The sequence below is a fragment of the Gracilinanus agilis genome, chromosome 3 (assembly GCF_016433145.1).
Source record: "Gracilinanus agilis isolate LMUSP501 chromosome 3, AgileGrace, whole genome shotgun sequence".
Classification (NCBI taxonomy): Eukaryota; Metazoa; Chordata; class Mammalia; order Didelphimorphia; family Didelphidae; genus Gracilinanus; species Gracilinanus agilis.
In genome coordinates, this window is record NC_058132.1 from 305,697,034 (window position 1) to 305,717,448 (window position 20,415).

Here is a 20,415-nt window from a genome sequence, read left to right on the forward strand (position 1 = left end):
CAAATCATAAGATTTAGAAATGATGGCAACTAAGTGGGACAGTGGGTAGAGCACTAGACCTGGAGTCAGGAAGTTCTGAGTTTAAAAAAAAAAAAAGGGATTGAAAGTATTAAAGCAGTTAAAATACTGAAGTACTTATTATGTGCCAGACACTGTGCTCGGGAACTATGACTTGTCTTGAGGCAATCTGAGAAGGAGCCTTAGAGGGCTCACCTCTAAGTGAATATGACTTGGGTTCAAGTCCCAGAACTAATCTGTACTAGCTATGTGACTTAGAGCAAATCCTTTCATTTCCATGTTTTTTTTCTGGGTAACTCTCTAAGGCAGTGATGGGCAAACTACAGCCCACAGGCCAGATGCGGCACCCTGAAATGTTCTATCCAGCCACCCGAAATTATTCCTAATCTGATGAATACAATGAGTAGGATACAATACAATGAAACTTCCAAAGAGTTGCCTTAGAAACAGACTGACAGATGAGCATTTCCCTTCCTTTGGCCCCCTCTTTAAAAAGTTTGCCCATCACTGCTCTAAGGCGATAAAGGGCAAAGCAAGTGTTCATCTGCACTGGACAAGCAAATTCCTCATCATGAGTTCTTGGGTGGGGGCGGGGCAGAAGGGCAGAGATAATCAACACCATCAAAAATGTCTCAATATAAGCGGCATCTATGAAAAACCAACAGCATTTCCAACCAAACCATGGAACCAAATCCTGAGGAAAGACCTGAAAATGAAGTGGAAAGTAATGTCTTCTCCATTCCATTGTGACACTCAGTTCCTCTCTTCTTTCCACTCTACTCAAGATGGACAGTATGCCTTCTCAGTTTACCAGAAATCTACCTTCTTACTTTAAGTCTCTGTTCTTTCTGGCCCAAAATTTCTCTGGGAAGTAGGATGAAGAAGCTATTTTTTGCTTTAGGGTCCTTCCCTTCTAGCTCCTGCTAATCACATCAAAATGGGACTAAAAATATTCAAGAGACTTGACAGGGTTGTCATAAAAAGTCTGAAAGCAAGTTGTGAATAGGCAGATAATTGAGATTTGAGTCTGTGTGTGTGTGTGTGTGTGTGTGTGTGTGTGTGTTTATGCACACACACACCCACCACCACCACTGCCACCCACACACACCATATAGCCTCCTCAAGTTTAAGTGACAACACAGCCTTGCTGCACCAGTCAGGAGTAAGCAAGTCAGAAAGCAGTGATTAGCTTTACAAAGGCAATTTCCAGTCTGCTTTTCTGACTCCAGGCAAGTGGGTGCTTGGCACAGTTTTCAGTTTTCACAGCAGTAGCAGTTTCAAATATCTCTATAGTGATAGTGCCTCAGGAGATCCCTTTGTCAGAGTTCTCCAGTTAAGTTTTTTAAAAATGTCTCTGTGTCTGCACAGCTCTGCGTAGAAACAGCTTTCAGGCTGGGTCATGGAGCACCTATTGCTTCTAAGCTGAGAATCAAGGACTCCGATAAGACTGGGATAACCCCAAAGAACAGTTCTCTTCTAAGTATCCTTTCCTTTTGTCCTTTGTCAAGCCAATATCTAAAAGCCTAGATGGTGCCAGAAAAAAAAAGGGTTCTCTCTTCTCTCCTTTAGGCTGTATTTCCCTGCCTTCTATCACTACGTCAAGTAATAATAATTTGTTGTTGCTCACTAATTTCAGTCATGTCTGACTTTTCATGGCCCTATTTTGGGGTTTTCTTGACAAAGATACTGGACTAGTTCTTGCCATTTCCTTCTCTAGCTTATTTTAAAGATGAGGAATGGGGGGGGGGCAGTTGGGTAGCTCAGTGGATTGAGAGCCAGGCCTAAAGACAGGAGGTCCCAGGTTCAAATCTAGCCTCAGGCACTTCCCAGTTGTGCGACCCTGGGCAAGTCACTTGACCCTCCCATTGCCTACCCTTACCACTCTTCTGCCTTGGAGCCAAGACAAAGTATTGACTCCAAGATGGGAGGTAAGGGTTTAAAAATAAAATAAAATAAAATAAAGACTAAGAACTGAGGCAAACAACTTGCCCAGGGTCACACAGCTATTAAGTGTCTAAGGTTGAATTGAACTCAAGAAGACTCCAGGCAAAGCACTCCCCTCCACTGTATCATTTTTATAGTACTTTAAAGTTTGCAAAGCACTATACATGTTAACTCATTTTATTTTCACCAAAATCTGGTGAGATAGTTGCTATTAATATCCTCATTTTATAGATAAAGAAACTGAGGCTAAGTAAGGTTAAGTGGTTTTCCCAATGTCACATGGCTAATAAGTTTCTGAAGCTGAATTTGAACTCAGGCCTTCCTGATTCTATGTCCAGCACTCTTACTCCTCACAGTCCATAGCTTATTTTTACTGTTATCATTTATATTTGTTTTATGTATTATTCTTCACATGCATGTTTCTTTAAGTTTTTGTTTCATTTATGTGTGTGGTCCATAGCTAAATCTCTATGCAAGTAGAAGAAGCAAATATCAACCTACTTGGTACAATTAAGGAGTTGCCAAAAGGTCTGTATGCCTCTAAAATAATTTTCCCGCTGACCTAATAGACTAGCATTTCTCCCATTAAAGACACTTCTTAAGGGACTCTTCTAACAGAAGTATTTTTACTGGCCCGAAGCACTTTGAACAGCCATATCCAAATACACAGTATCATAAATTTAGAGCTGAAAGGAATGTTGGAAATCACCAACTCAAAATCAGCCTTATTTTACAGATGAAACTAGGGTCTATCGAGGTTACAGAAGTTTCAGAGTTAAAAAAAAAAAGCCAGGCTTTGAACTCAGGTCCAATGGACTCTAGATTCAATGAACTCTTCCCCTCAACCCATCTGTCTCTGTTACGTCATGAAAAATAACACATTTGGGAACCACCCACATTCGCTGAGACGAGATCACCTGATTAACGTGTCACCAGCAAATATTTCTCAAAATAACTGATGGAAAGTATATAGTGGGATAATGTGAATAATATGGTAGGACTATGGATAGCATAGTAGTAATAGGACCCTGCAAAGAAACAGTATGAAGACAATAGAGACATCGTGGGTGAGCAGAAGTTAGGAGGACATCCAAATTCTGTCTGAATCCAGTCTCATGCATGTATCTTGACTCTCCCTTAAGCCTCAGAGATGTGGAAAAAAGACGTTTTCCCTATTAGACTGAGAGGCTTCTTAAGACAGGGTCTGCATGGCCCCAACAGAAAAGGAGCTTTTTGAGAGCAGTTTCTGAGTCCTCTTTCCTCCTTTGTCTTCTCCATAGTATTCAGCAGTTAATCATTGAGTCAATCAATAAATATTTATTAACTGACCATGTGCTAAGGGCTTGGTGCAGCTAGGTTGTACAGTGGTTAGAGTGTCAGAATTGGAATCAAGAAAACTGGAATTCAAATCTGGTCTCAGATACTTACTAACTATGTGACTCTGGGCAAGTTGCTTAACCCCATTTACCTTGGTTTTCTCATTGGTAAAATAAGTTGGAAAAGGAAATGGCGAATTTCTCCAATATCTTTGTCAAAGAAACCTCAAATAGGTCACAAAGATTATGCCCAACGGGCTTTAAAAGACTGCCTGCCCTTTGAACCAGCCACACCACTGCTGGGTTTATACCCCAAAGAGATCATAGAGGAAAAGACTTGTACACAAATATTTATAGCTGTGATTTTTGTGGTGGCAAAAAACTGGAAAATGAGGTGATGCCCTTTGATTGGAGAATGGCTGAACAAGTCGTGGTATCTGTTGGTGATGGAATACTATTGTGCTCAAAGGAATAATGAACTGGAGGAGTTCCATGTGAACTGGAAAGACCTCCAGGAATTGATGCAGAGTGAAAGGAGCAGAACCAGGAGAATCTTATACACAGAGACGGATATACTGTGGTACAATAGAATGTAATGGTCTTCTCTACTAGCAGCAATGCAATGATCCAGGGCAATTCTGAGTGACTTATGAGAAAGAACACTATCTACATCCAGAGAAAGAACTGTGGGAATAGAAACACAAAAGAAAAACAACTGCTTGATCACATGGTTCAATGAGGATATGATTGAGGATATAGACTCTAAACCAGTAGTTCCCAAACTTTTTGGCCTACTGCCCCCTTTCCAGAAAAATATTACTTAGCCCCTTGGAAATTAATTATTTTTTAATTTTAATAGCAAGTAATAGGAAAGATAAATGCACCTGTGGCCATCACTGATTCCCTGGATTGCTGCAGAACCCACCAGGGGGCGGTAGCACCCACTTTGGGAATCACTGCTCTAAATTATCACCCTCATGAAAATATCAATAATATGGAAATAGGTCTTGATCAATGGCACATGTGAAACCCAGTGGAATTGCTTGTTGGCTATTGGAGGGTGGTGGGAGGAGGAAAGAGAAAGAACACGAATCATGTAACCATGGAAAAATATTCTAAATTAATTGATTAAATAAATAAACTTTAAAAAAATAGGTCACAAAGAGTTGGACATGACTGAAGCTCCTGAAACAAAACAACATGAGCTAAGTCTTAGACATACAAAAACATAACCCCTTCCTGCAAGGAACTCACATTTTAATAAGGGAGAAAAACACTCAAACAAGCTCCAAAGGTAGACACCAGCAGTGGCAGGGAGAGAGCCTCTTGAAGGTAGGATTTAAACTGAATCTTGAAGGAAGCTAGGAGTTAGTCTTGAGGAGGGGACAGCCAGGGAAAGGGCATGAAGTGGAGATATGCACATTCCTCACTTCTTACTCAGTGGGAAGATAGTATTTACTGTTGATTGCTTGAGGACCCTCAAGCTTTGGGCCCTTTCACATGGAGTGGTAAATCCTAGCTATTCACCTTTTTAGCAACCAAAAGTAAACTATTAATCCTCTGTCTCCTCTTATTTCCTGTCTCTTTTATTTCCTCTTTCCTCAATCCTTCCACTTACAACAATGAATACATGAAGGAAGGCCTAGAGATGCTTTTACCAAAATAGATCGATACTGGCTGATGCAAGAATGGAAACCCAATCCTCATTACCAAATAGTAAATGATGCCTTCTCTGCTACCTGAGCTCTGCATACAGAGAAACATCTGAGAGGATGACTTGTGGCTCTGTAAGTGAGGAGGAAATCTGAGCTTAGCCATAGCAGAACTCTGTAGAGTAAAATTCTTTGATGGATCAGAGATTTCATCAAAGCAGGTAATCCCTCCAATAATGCAAATCACAATAGGGATGCCTTCCCATCTTATGTAAATCTTGCCCATGTCCTCCTATAAAATTTCATCAGGGGGTCCACCCAACATGCTGGAGCCTTGTTCTAGACATTGAGACACCATCTGGATACCAATGAAGCACACAGAATATGCATCTCTTTTGCCACACTCTCACTAGACAGCCAACCTATTTCTGCTCCCAGGCATATGTGTCCTCAATGGCAAACTTTACACTGACTGTGATGGGAAATTCCTCATTATTAACATACTCCAATATATTCACACCCACCATGTATCTCCCAGTTATTCTTTGGTTAACTCACAACTTTCATTCTTCGGAGGTTCTACTATTTCATTATTTTAAACCATTCAGTATTGCTGAAAGAATACTAGTGTTAAAAAGTTTGACTTTTTTCTGGGTTAAATTTGGTGCCATTATAATCATAGTGCAACTTCCCAAAGGACATCTGACTCACCTTCTTCCTCCCATTCAATTCTCTCATTGACAATTATTTAATAATATTTGTTTAATTGATCTGAATTAAATTCATTGTCCATTTGTATTTTTTTTTCAAAGATATATGTATAAATGGATCAGATCTGTAGAATCCAACTCTAACTACAAATAGTGCCCTAGACATTAGTTATTTTTGGTTTAGGGGACTTTGAAACTACATTTCCCATGATTCAGCGGGTTTCTGGTTTTACGTGATGATGTGAGCCAACGTAAAGCGTAGCTTAAATAGAGAGGACTTGATTGGGACATGCTTTTTTGGTACGAGGGAGCCAGGTGGGAGAAGGTATGGCGGGGAATTTGAATTAGATCTTAGCAGGTGCGTGGTCATCTTATGTTTTACCAATATGGCCTTAATTAAAATATTAATATTTCTTTTAATATCCATTCATTATTATAATCATAACACTATGTTTTATGCTTCATTTGATTATAGTCATCAGAATATCATCAAAGTTATTTCATTTGTTTGATGTTTCAAGTCAGAATAAAATACTCTCCCATAGTCAATATGTAATAGATGGGGTGCTCAGGGTGCTCATGGGAGATCAGTAAGTCTGGTGGCTTGTCAAACCCTTTTCAGAGCTGCCTCCCTCCTTTGGTGTCCACCTGACTTCCAACTCTTACCTGTGGCTCCAGCTACAGCAAATACTATAGGTGTATACAGGTGTGGTCACCCTGGCAAACTGTCTCAGAAGGACAATAAACTGCCCAAATCAGGTTGAGGATAAGTGCCAGGCCTCAAACTCATCAGTGAGTTGTTGGGGTGTCTACCCCAGGCATATGAAAACTTCCTCCAGCAGAAGGGATGAAGGAGAACAATTTATTCTAATGGACCAAATGGTGGCAGAAGCAGGTGCTATGGAGTGCTTCAAGTTTGGTTACAAAAAGCCAAGGTAATTCATTGCATCCCAGGCTATTTATAGTTTTTTGTTCTAAGTCTATGTGCTATTTATCGCATCCATTCATTGGCATTAAATATAACATAATTCTCAGCATATCCTTGGACAAAAGCACAATAAAATATTTATCTCATTTAACCAGAGACATTAAATTAATATAATATGTGCTAATTTCCTGGGAAGAGGAGGTTATTGTGATATGCAGAAATGGGCAGCCATTTTCTGTAGGTACAAGATAGCAGTTTGCCACTTTGGAACACAGAACCTGGCAAAGCACCCCAGGGCATGTGCCAAGGTGACAGTTAAGGACAGGGTATAAATTGAGGTCCATAAACCCCTGAGACTTCACTACTTTCTCTCATTGCCTTGGGTTAGGGAGGTGGTGCCAAACTGGGCCCCAGGAGGTTTGGGAGTTGGATTAGGCAGGCAGGTAGGGACAACCTTCATTGCTAGCCAAATCAATACCTTATTGGCATAGCCAACAATCTTGAAATCAAGCAAGGGTGAACAGCTAACTTCAAGAATACAAAAGCATGTGACCCAGGGGCTTGTTAGCCTCTGGGTTCAGCAACAAATAGCAACAGAGTTGGGAAGAGGCCCCCAGGGTCTTCTCATACTCCTTAGGAAACAACTTGTGTTTTGATATTTATTTAGTCTTAATACTTAGGCAAGATTATTTAGGGTTCCATCACCCACTTCCCTTCTCCCTCTTACCTATCCTCCACTTGATATCAATAAACCCAGTTTGATCCTAAAATCTAAAATAATCTTTGAAAGCCAGCTTCTTACCTTAGTGACAGTAACTAGTTTGAAGTAGTCAATCCTGGTAACATCCAAGCCAGTGGTAATCATTCATTTCAACCTAAGGTTTTAGGAACCTACATTCTACTTCCTGGTTACTCCTATCCAACTTTCTGCTTTGACTGGTTTCTAAAGCTTGTGGTTAGCAAAGAATCTTCAATTTTCAAGGAGGCTTAGCCCAGCTGGTGTGAGGAATAAATATTATACTCACATCTAGCCATGGTTAGGGTCTCGCCCATTGAACAAACATGACTAACATCTTTAGCCCTCTTACTCTCATAACAGATCTTACACCAAGAGGAGTCACCCTGGATACTGGCCACTGTGAATCACAGAATAAAACAGAGTAAGAGCAAACAATAATCTGCAAACTTACTTTACCAAAAGTTCCCAGGGTTGAAAGAGAGAGCATATCAATCCAAATCCTGACTTTTGTCTCGCCACTGGCCTTTGATGACTATGAAAGAGAGAGTCAGGCCAATGACTTTGTGTAACTCTACCTCACTTAAATCCAACTCATGTGCAACATAAAAGACAACATCAGTGATGTCACTTTGTTCCTCTTTGAGTATGAAGGACAACAATCAACCAACCATGTTATGTAGAGTGTGGAATCTTGCATTATCTGCACCTTGAGATTGTAAACATATGGCTTCCAAACACTCTATTCAAAAATCTGCCTGTCCCCTTCTCATACTTTCATCAAGAATGTCTTCACTGCATATTTAGATTATGAACATTTTATAGAGGTTACAAAGTAGGCATGTTAGCCTGGAGTTATTAATATTTTTCTATCCTCATGTTTTCAATAATAATAATTTCTGTGCCTTTCCCCAAGTGTTTAGCATCCTCCATTCTTTCAGATATCTTGAGAATCAGTTCCTGGCCATCCTCAAAATAATTTTGCTTCTCATCAAAGGTCTTCTCTAACTATAACTGGATTAGTCCAGCTGCTTTTCCAAAATTTGTTTTCTTTATTGCCATTTCTATTTCATTGTACAGCAAAGAAGGGTTCTACTTTTAGTCTAAATATGTGACCTCCCACTTTATTCAGGTGGTAGGGCTAGGAAAGAAAAATAAGACATAAAACAGAATAAGAGCAAGCAATAATTTGTAAGTCTACCTTACCCAAAGTTTCCAGGGATGAAAGAGGGTGCATATCAGCCAAGTCCATAATGCATATTACTTACAAGAATTATTTATTATATTTAATATCATAATTATTTATAGCAAGGTACCAGGATTACAAATATTTATTTGCCTGAAACATGTTCCTTCTCCTTTCCTCTCTCTAGCTGGGAAGCAATTCTAAATAATTTAAATTACCACACTGAAATACTTGAGAGGTAAGGAAAGCAGAGGACATCACATAAAAAGAGTAGAGTAGTCCCCCCCAAAGCCTTAGCTGAAAAGAATGGGAGACCACTCAAATTCTGAGGGAGAGAAGAAGCAAATAATAATATTCCCTTTGCTCAACTCTATTTGTAACAAGTTTTTTTAAAATTTTCCTTTCTCTAGGTTAAATGGAGGGAAAGGACAGGGATGATTTTTAAAAAGAGAATCACTAAAGCATTTAAAATACACCAAACAAAACAGGAGAAAAGTTCAGAAAGAAACACAGGCAAGCAGGATAATTTAGAAAATAATATGCAAAAGTTATCATGCTTCATAAATGTGAGATGATCCAAAAATCTTTGTAAAAATTTGGGATACCATATATCCATATCTGCATATTTTCATGCATGCATTCAGGATTTCTTCTACATTGGAAGAACATAAGACAGAGAAAGATACACATACGTATGTAATATGATGTAGAGAGTGAGAGTAGTATGAAATGGAAATTCTCAGTTTCACAGAGAATCACTTTTTTGTGTGTTCTGCTATGAATGCAGAAATACTCTTTATATGGTGTTTAAATTCAGAATAAACAAAACTTAAGAAGCAAATAGTAATAACTCCACATGATCCTGTATGGAAAATAGAAAGAGACCCACCTGTAAAATCCAAGGTAAGACCATATTCTTTCCAGGAGACCTCTTAAATTGGTGGAGAGAAACCAGTGCACAAAAAAAGGATTCAGGAAACAGAGGCAGAGACATTGTGATCAGGAGGTGTTTTGTGAGCTGGAATCATCCTTAGCCAAGATGGTGACTGCAAAGTTTATTTCCCCTATATGCCATGTTAGGGAAAGTTGGTACTCTGGAAAGTAAGACAGTTGCCATCTCCTAAAGGTCAGAGAGAACTGCCTTTCCCCACCCCAAAAATGACAGAAATTAGGAGAGATCAGCAGCTGTCAAGAATTGAAGAGTTGCAAAAAAAGAAATGGGGTGTTGGGTAGCAGAAGACAGTGACTAAAAGGAGAGGTGGCAGAAATGAGAAACACTGAGTAGACAGAAGAACCCCAGAGAGCTATAGTAATGAGGGAGGACAGAGCCAGGGCAGCCCCATTGCTCTGAGTGAACCTGCCTAAGATGTTAGAGTTGCTCATCTGCAAGTATTTTTATTTTCTCATAAGCTCTGACACAAGTACTCTTTTTCTTCCCTTAGAAATGGTGCACTTGCAGCTAGGTGGAAAAGTGGATAGAGTGATGGGCCTGGAGAGAGGCAGACATATCTTCCTGAGTTCAAATCTGGTCTCAGATACTTATGGGTGGTGTGACGCTGAGCAATTCACTTGAACTTGTTTACCTCAGTATCTCATCTATGAAATGAGCTGGAGAATAGCAAATCACTCCAATATCTTTGCCAAGGAAATCCCAAATGGAGTCACAGAAAGTCAGTGTTCAACAAAGAAAGTTGTTGAACAACAACAACAACAAATTTAGCAGATATATAGTTTTTAATCTCTTGCCACAAGTAAAAGAGAGGAGAATAATCAGAAAGATGCTAGAAAAGACACCTATGTGTGTATGTACACACATGTATACAAAGATATATGCATACAAGCATGTAGATCCCCAAATATCCATATTCTCTTTGTCCATAAATAATTTCCTGTTAACTATTATTTTAAGTCAGGGGAAGAAAAAGAAAGGACAGAGGAAAAGGCACAATGGTTGAGCATCCTAGTGGTCATGATGGTCACAGGAAACAAGAGGCTGCTGTTCTCAGTCTAGAATTTTCCAGGTATGGACACTTTGCAGCAATGACCCAGGCCTCTGCCAATGTGGAACAGGAGTGGAATGGAACATTCAAGAGTGGAAGACCAGTATTGCTGGATAAGACCAGCACCTAAGTGGTTAGACCAAAAAAAAAAGCTTAACTGGAAGCTTGGATAGGGGCAGGGAATGAGTAAGATGGACTGATAATAGAAAAATAAGTCTTACTTCAATCAAGACTATTTTCTCTCATATTCTCTTGTGGGCAGTCTTGTCCCTATTACAGGGCCCAGAAGTGAAAACTCCTCCTTTCAATTTTTTTGAACTTCTTTAGGCAATTAGAGAATCTGGAACTTATCCCCAGACAATGAAGAGTGAGGATCATTAGAAAGACTAAAGAATAATTCCTAATAAGTCTCTTATGCATTTTCATTTCACTATAAAATCTATGTGACCCTATTGCAGATTATCTATGTGACACATGATGTCCTGAAAGGCTAAAAACTTGCACTGAAAATTTTGGGATATCAGATATAAAATAGAAGGGGTTAATCCAATTGAAAGAAATCTTCCAGAATGGAGTGGGGAGTGGAGTCTTATAAAGCTTTTAATATATCTTATAATTCGGTGATATTTCATTTTCTTTTCATATCTCTAATTCAGCATTAAATTGGGGCCACTAGAGCTGTTGTACCACAGCACAGCAGGGGAAGTAGTCAAAGAACTTGTAGACACGTGATCTCTCATGAGGACTGGGGATAATTCAGCCTTTTGAAAAGATGGATCATGTGTACCAAATTTGGATGTTGGCTTAAAAGTAATGCTACTTGATAGGCAAACTATAATACTATACTCTCTTGCTGGATTAACCAATCAACTACAAATAAACTAAGCCTGAAAGAGGGTAAGTGTCTTGACCAACTTCACCAGCTCATTAAGCATCTGAGGTTTCACACTCAGAGCAAAGGGTTCTTCAGGGTATCAAAATGGAAATGCAGCAGGTTACAAAGAGAAAAGGCATGAGTAGGGAGGAAGGGAAGAGATACAAGTAAGAAATGCCAAGATGAGCTGGCTAAGTACTTACTTTGTTCCTAAATGAAGACAAGTTGCCTTTAGCATGGTCTTTCTAACTTGTATGGCTTCCCCAATTAGAGCAGTTACATCCTGCCCTCTATTTCTATCTCTTCTCAATGTGTCCAATCAAGTGACTGTGGACCATCTGCCTTTAACACCTCCAGGGACAAAACAAAAAGAAACAGGCAAAAGCTATTGATGAGGGATTTGAATGAGACATATTGAACTTCCTGGCCCAGGAGGATTTGAAAAGCTTTCATTCCTTGAAGATCCTTAAGTGCAGGAATAATTCCTTCATTAACTGACAGAACACTGGATGGATGTCACCATCTTGTTCTCCCAAATGGACCAGCTGTGCCTTTGCATTTCCAAAGCTAGTAACAGACTACAAATAAAGACCATTCCTTAATATGCAGTCAAAGAGGCAGAAAGGATAGATAAGAGAGGGGGAAAAATCAGAGGTGGGAGCCAGAGGTAATCACAATCTTTAACTCAAAACTGTGACGAATAAAGTCCTTTAAAGAGTCTTTTTATTTCTGTTTTCTCATCTCCCTTTTAAGTCAGTTATACTCTTGCATGAGTGATACTGCCTTGTTATCAATGAGAACTTAGCTCCTTCGTGGTGCTTATAACACTTAGTTGAATTCAAGCAATACCGTCCCTCCCCAAGACTGTAAGGCCTTTAATCCCCCTATAACAAACTCAATCAATCCAAGGATTGGTTTGGCTCTGAGCCAACAAGATTTGAAAAACCACACTGAAATATTAGGAGTTCTTCATATATCAACAGCCAGGTCCTGTGGTGGACACAGTTTTAAACTTGCAAGCTATGTGACAGGGGTAAACCACTTAATCTCTTTCAGTCACAGTTTTCCAACTGTGAAGTTAGAATGATAGTAATAGCACTTACCTAACAGGATTGATATGAGGATCAAATGAAATAATATGAGAAAAGTGCTTCATATATCTTAAAATATAAAATAAATGTGAGCCATCATCATCCTTATTATTCTTTACTACCAGTAATCGGAACTCCATTCTGGGTCCCTGAGCTCTGGTAAGTCAGTCTTTGCACAATCTTGCTGGGGGTTCAGCATCATGACATATGCCCATGACATATCTATTTCCAGATCCCTTTATATGTTGTCTTCCCTCACTAAAATGAAAGCTTTTCAAGGGCTTTTATTTGTATCCTTTGTGGTTAACCCAGTATCTAATATTCAGTAAGTGTTTAATAAATGTTCTACTCTCTATCAGTCTAATTCCCAGAGAGAAAGATGTAATGTGTGTTAATGCATGAAAAATTATTCCATTTTTAGAGGAACTTCAAGAGCTAACTCTTAAATGGCACCAAGGTGCCAACACGCAAAATGACATGGGTAGCAATGCCCTAGACACACTTGTCATTTTTTTCTTTGGCTTCCTCTATCAATACTCAAGATTAATCTTTGAATATGAAAAAAATGAATTTAGCCTAATATTTCCATTTGGAGGTCTTAGCTTTTTAACAAACTCTCCTATAAACACCTTCACTGCTGACCTCACTCTATAACCTGAAATTAAGGTTATTGAAACCTCAACAAGTCTTTGTTTCCCTTGGTTTTACTATATGAAAAGGATTGCCCATCTTCCACAAAACTGGTTCACTCCATGAGGCTGTAATTTTAATGGGTGGACTGCACATAATCTCTTTCCCCAAAACAAGACTACCACTAGTATCTGTTCACTTTCAGTGATGACTTACAATGTCCTTCCTCTTTCTTTTCCTGCTCAGGACCCTGCCAAGAGTATTTCTTAATCCAAACAGTAAAAAATGAATTACAAGCATGATCCAATTTTGCTCTGCATAATTAGCAGATTAGACATTAGCGGAGAATCCACTTTTTTTCCCAGCTCATCCATACCCCATGCAATTGGAAATAAGAGTACCTGGAGAGAGGTAGCAGAAAGATTCTTATTCATAAAAAAAAGCATCTGCTATATACTAAATAAAATATGAAAGAATCTCCAATTATGTCTAATCCCCATGGGGCTCTTTTTTTATTTTTAAAAGTATGTTTTACTGATGCTATTTTTGTTTATGTCAGAGTCATTTCCCGGACCATCTCCAAGTTGTATTCTTTCTTGTGAAAAGAAAAGGAACTAAGGAAAAAATATTTGATACAGATCACATATGATAATGTATACAATCTCTCCTAATCCTTCACCGCCCTTTCATAAGAAAGGAGGTACAAGTCATCTGTTATCTGGAGGTGATTTTTTTTTGTCAGTTGTTCAGTTCAACTTCCTTTTAACAATCTTTTCATTTACATTTTGTAGTCATTTTTCTCTTGGTTCTACTTATCCTTATTCTTAAAATGGTAGTTCCTCCATTAAAATGGAGCTCTCTAAGGATAAAGATTTTTTTCACTTTGGTCTTTCTATTCTCAATACCTAGCAAAGTTAGGAGCATAGCAGGCACTTAATTAAAATATTTGTTGACTGATTTGATTCTGCAACCATTTCCACAACTCTTTCTAGGTTTCTCTGAATTTCTTATATTCATTACTTTTTTTTTAACCCTTAACTTCTGTGCATTGGCTCCTAGGTGGAAGAGTGGTAAGGGCGGGCAATGGGGGTCAAGTGACTTGCCCAGGGTCACACAGCTGGGAAGTGTCTGAGGCCAGATTTGAACCTAGGACCTCCTGTCTCTAGGCCTGACTCTCAATCCACTGAGCTACCCAGCTGTCCATATTCATTATTTTTTGCTGCAAAATGATATTCCTTTACATTCATAAGTTATCATTTGTTTTGCTTGTTTCCTAGGCATTCTCTGATCGACAGGAACCTGCTTTTTCCCCAATTTTTCACTACTTGACACAAAAAAATTAAGTAATACAATGAATAGTTTGACATTGATTGGGTTTTTATTTCTGCCTTCTACATTTTGGGTGTATATACCTAGAAATAGTATCAGTGAGTCAGTGTATATAAGGAGTTCAATCACCTTTCCTGCCTAATTTCAAATCAAAATCTAATATGTTTTAGCCACTTCACAGCTCCACCAAGAGTGCATCAATGTGCCTATCTTCTCATAGTTCCTCAAAAATTATCTACTTTCATTTTTTGTCTGACAATTTTCAAAGAATAAGGTAAAACTGAGCTACTTTAACCTATATTTCTATTCATGTTAGTGATTTGGAACATGTTTTCATGTGATCACCTAAAGTTTGAAGTTCTTTTGAAAATTATATATCCTTGAAAAGTAAGCTAAACATATAAGAGATATGTATTTCATTTATGTACAGTCTTATTCTTTTTCTTTGTTGATGGAAATGCTTGTTTTATTTGGTTTTGTAAAATTTGGAATAAAAATATTATCTACATTCTTTCACTGATTTAATAGTGGGGAGGATTTTTTTCCCTGAAAAAAAAAAAAACAAAGGAAGACTATAGACCAAAGATATCAGATATGGCCATAGATCACAAGAGCCCACAAAGTTTCCCAGTGTGACCTCAGATTAAAAGGTAATTGGAAAATGCTTACTAAAATAAAATCAATAAAAAGACAATACAACTTAGATCATGCTCATTTTTTATTTCCTAAGTCAAGATATACCTATAGGGATCAATTTCTGTTTGAGTTTGACACCACTGATTTAACCTGTATCACCCAAGTCAACTTACTTGCCTCACTTTGAAAGTTAGCAAGTCACTGGTTAGTATCTTACAAAGTCCTTAGTGGCTGAGTAACACAAAACCCCTAAAGCAGTGATGGGCAAACTTTTTAAAGAGGGGGCCAAAGGAAAGGAAGTGCTCATCTGTCAGTCTCTTTCTAAGGCAACTCTTTCTAAGTTTCATTGCATTCATCAGATTAGGAATAATGTCCAGTGGCTGGATAGAACATTTTAGGGAGCCACATCTGGCCCATGGGCCGTAGTTTGCCCATCTCTGTCCTAGAGTATATCAGATCACTCTGGAGCTACAATCCAGATGGAGAAGACAGACACCATATCACTGGGCTTCCTTTTCCATGCTGTGTTGAGGATAAGGCTCAGAGATAAGCACTAGGGAGGGACCCAGCTGGTAGGGTTAATGAGCAGTTGGTCAGTCCACACATCACTGCCACATCAATGGCCCTCCTGATATTTCTGGAAAATGGTTACCATATGAAGCCCTCACTGTCTCCCCAGCTGTTGAGAGTTTTGCCCTTATATCCAGAAATGTTTTTGGATAGTTAAGAATATCAAATGAAACTTTTTTTTCTTGTCTGGATCTGTGATTTTATGAGTGACAGGAACTCTCCAGGGAGGAAACTCTTCTCATGTAAGTCAACAATTGTTCTATAACTTATATCTCTAAACCTATATTATCTAGGGCAGAGACAGGTAAAATGATTTAACCAGAATCACATCACCAAAGGTAGGACTTAAACTCACGTCATTCTGGCTTGAAGGCTGATTCTCTATCCATTGGCACCCTAATGTCTCAAGTGAAGCCTCTCTTTTGGAATTTAGAGTAAACTTGTTGCAAGCAAAAGGTAAGATTCTATAATGTCTCTTTTATATATTTAGAGTATAAATCCACTCATTGAGGATAATTTAGGTGTCATATTGCATGGAGGCAGGACTATGAAGTAGATATAATGAAAGAACACAGCACTGGATATCCCCTGTGGTTAGCATAGTACCTAGTATTCAGCAAGTATTTAATAAATATTCTACTTTCTATCCATCTAATTCCCAGAGGGGAAGTTGTTTCTGAGTAATGTGTGTTAATGTATGAGAAAATTATTCAATTTTTAGAGAAATCCCTAGAGCTAACTCTTAACTGACACCAAGATGTCATGGGTAACAGTACCCTAGACACCTGTAAGAGTCGTATAATGGTGAATATTGATTGATGATGTTGGGGTGTGTATCTGGACTCCCGACTTGATAGCTTTCAATGGGCCAGTATAGCTAACACCTCACCCCCACACTGAGAAGACCTATGAGGGTATAATTCTCAAGGGAGCTTCTCCAAATGAATAAGCTGTGGTGGGGATGTTGGCAGATGATATTGGGGTTCAGTTGAGACCCTGATGGACTGGGTCCAATCTTCTGTGCCAACAACCTTCAAAAGACGTTTTCTCTTCAAAATGGAGTTGGTATTTGTCGTCTCCTCAGTCACCCAACGGTCTCCTCCCCTCAAGGTAACAGCCCCGAACTACAACTAATAAATTAATAAGGATTAATTTGAATGATATGGGATTTCAGGGACTAGGGAAAGGGTTATTTAGGGATTTATTTGAGGTAAGAGGGAATAAGGGAAACTACCTTGACAACTAAGAATCCCCTTTCAAGAGATCAGCTCTGGCTTCTTCTGTAGCTTGAACCCAGAAACTAATTCTCTCTCTTTCACTATTTCCTAACTTTATCGCTAGCTAACAAACAAGGAAAAAACAGAAATGAAAGGGTACAAGCAGGACCCAGAAAAGGTCCCCAAGTGCCTGCTCCCTCTGGAGTCCAGGCACTATGGCCAAACTGAAGCACAATTATTCAGATTGCTCTTTGTTGACATTGAAGATCTGTAGAATGAGCTTAGCTGTTGTAGTCTCCAAAGATGCCAGGGAATCAGAAGAGCTGTTTCCTCCCAGATCCTCCCTGCCACCCCTCACCACCCAAGCCCCCAGACAAAGAGTTTGAATGTCCTCCCCCTTAACTGGCAGTTGGCAGTTGGTAGTTGAGAATCTTCAGAATCTTCACCAAACTCCCTCCTTCACTGGCCCCTCCCAAACGGAACCTCTTCAAAATTCCATGAGGCCAACTTCAGCTCCAAATCCCAGATGTGTGCTTGATTGAATCCTTGATTTGCTCCCTTCCAACTCTTACACACTTTCGTCACTTTTTTTCCCTTTGGAATCAGAAAATCTGCATTCAAATCTTCACTGGCCTTCTTATTACTTAGGTAACCTTGAATGAATGTCTTTCCTTCTTTAGGCTTCCATTTCCTCATCTGTAAAATGAGAAGTTCTAGGATCTCTAATATCCCTGTATTGTACAAACTTATGGCAAAAGTATCATTATGGTGACCTTAATGATTCACATTGAGCTGATGGAGGCTGTTTTTGCTGAAACACCATTTCCAAAAATCTCTACTTTTAAAGTGAACTGAAGGAGTGATGCTATGGAAACAATGGTTAAGGAGACAAGAAGACTTGGGTTCCAACACTATGGCCACTTGGATAAATCACTGAACCACTTTCTGTCCTCCTCCATAAAGTGAAGAGAGTGGATGAAAAATATCTCAAAACTTTTCTCTAGCACTAAAATACTAAGGTTCTATCAATAAAGACAAGTTGGTTATGTTAGCTGAAATGGTAGAGAGTTTCACCAAAAATTCTATGACAAGGCTAGGTGACCATAAAATTTCCTAGTGAAATAGGTGGATTGTCTCTATGATTGTTTTGTAGAGGTGAGATACCAAGGTTGTATTGGTAACCCACAGTGAGGAGGCTCACAAACACCTCACTGGGCCAGTGTGCTCAGACTCACAGACAGATGTCAAAACAGGTCAAGGGCTTATTTTAAACCAAGGTAAACTAGAAGAGAGAATTAGGGAATGGGATACCCTGATCTAAGGGGTTCTAACTAAACCACCTCCTTTTCTAAGACCCCTGCAAAAAGGTGTCTTAGGGTCTTCCAACTGCCTACTTTTCTACTCTAAGAAATTCCTGGCTTACTAACTACCTGATGCTAATAACCCTCCCAGATAATGTATGGTTAGATTTTATAGTCTTTCAGAGTAGTTTGGCTGACCCTTTATCTCTACATATCTTTATCTCTAACCTCCTCAGGTTAGACCCAAGATGGCTTGAGGCCTTTCCCACAGACAGTTTGTTATCTTTCTGGCAGAGATCTTCACAGCATTGGGAATACTCTCTCAGGACACTGGATCACAAGTAGATCACACAGTAGACAGGATTTATCACACTGGACAACAGGATATGTAGCTTTGGTTTCTAGGGGATAGGAAACAAACCCCTCCTAGGCTTGTAGAGATCCCAAGCAGGATGAAGTTATCAACTTCAGGCTCGCCCAGAAACAAGAAGTCCAAAAGCCCCCTTGGCAGCTCTCTGTTTCCTCTTTTATAAAATCCCCAGATTCTAGAACAAGTTCTGTAGTTCCAGGGCATGCAGCACAATCTAGCACACTGGTCTCTGTGCAAAATCTCTTTTACCTGTTTGCACCCATTCTCTCTTTCCTCATATTAGCTTCTTGCCCTAGCTTTTTGGTCAAAAGCAATAAATAATTTTGTTTAATATAAAGAACTCTCAGTGAAAAAACTTCCTCCATTGATATAGTATGTCAAATGTTCAGCTATCTATATTCTTTAAAGGTTGCCTAAAATACTCTTGCTCTACAGGAGGTCCAAAAAGCACCATGGCTAACTTTGTTAAAAACTAAACAGAATGGTTTGTCATGACATCATGAGGCAAAGCCAGGGAAGGGCTGAGTTGAGAATCTGAAGGAATGAACTGTGATCCATGATTCTGTACTGAAGCAAGAGTAAAGCGGAATTTACACCTTGTTCCTTTGTGCCTCCCATTACTTTATCCTTAGTGACAAAATGGTCTGAAAAGTCTACACCTGCACCAAACCTTGGAAAACAAAAACATTTTAAACAATAATTTCACTTCTATGTGAAACTACCAAATGGAATTCAAAGTTCAAAATGTGAAAGGGTATTTTCTTTACAAAAAAATTCTTCACATATTTTAATTTTTGTATTTCCCTTGAGGTTTGGATATTTCGGTCACATAGTTATCCAATTAAAATGAAAACTCACTGCATTATCCTTTAGGCGAGGACAGCTGCCAGCTGCTAAGTTTTATAAAGTCTTTAATCTTGTCCATAAATATTTAACAAGAATTGGTTGGTACACAAGCTGAAGAGAAGTAAGAAATCAAAGGAAGAATCTTGGAAATAACCTCTCTATTGTATGAAAGCCATATAAAACAGAGCAAAATTACCACTTTCTTTCTTTTTATTAAAAGAGTTATTTTAAAATGTTTGGAGTTTTTTCACTTCTTTAGCCTGCTCATTCTCATGAAATGTACACTACCACTCCTCAAAAAAAAAGGAATATGATTTTTTAAAAATCATTTTAAATCAACAACCTAATCCCTTTTCCAGGATCTTCTCATTTGTCTTTGAAACAGCCATTTATGTTTCCATGGAAAACAGCACTTGGAGATCTCTAAGCATGTTAGCAGCATTCTGTAATGTAGCATCACACCCTCACTCTCTCCTTCATATCCTGCTCCTGCCCTCTCCTCTGCCTGTTGTCCTCTGCCCCAGGTACATTTATCATTATCTCACTTCCAAGAAGGGCTCAAGAGTTCTGTCTTCTGTTTGTGCTGTAGATAGCTCCACACAGAGAGAAAGCTTGTACTTTCTCGAAATGGGTTTTGTCTTCCCCCCACCTTTACCCCTACTTCAATTTTGTCAGCCTACATTGTCAAACACAGGGGAGCAAAATGTTTTCCTGGACAGCTAAACATAGCTGTAGTTATAGGAGGAAATTGAAGAGTAACAGCAGGGGGAAATTGAGTATGTTTAATGTGGAAAGCACATCCACAGTGCTTATTTCTGCCCGGGAGAGTCCAAGAGAACCTTCCTGCATCTAAAAAGGACCAGAAGTCAATATGTCACCTATATTGAAGCACAGAATTTCAGAGTAGAAAAGGACCTCAAAGGTTATCGAGTATGACAACATTCCCAATGAGTGGCCATTCAGCTTCTTCTTAAAGAAGTAGGGAGAGAAAGAACTATCTCCTATGGTAACCCATTCCATTTTTAAATGGCTTTAATTGTGGGGGAAATTGTTCCCTGAAT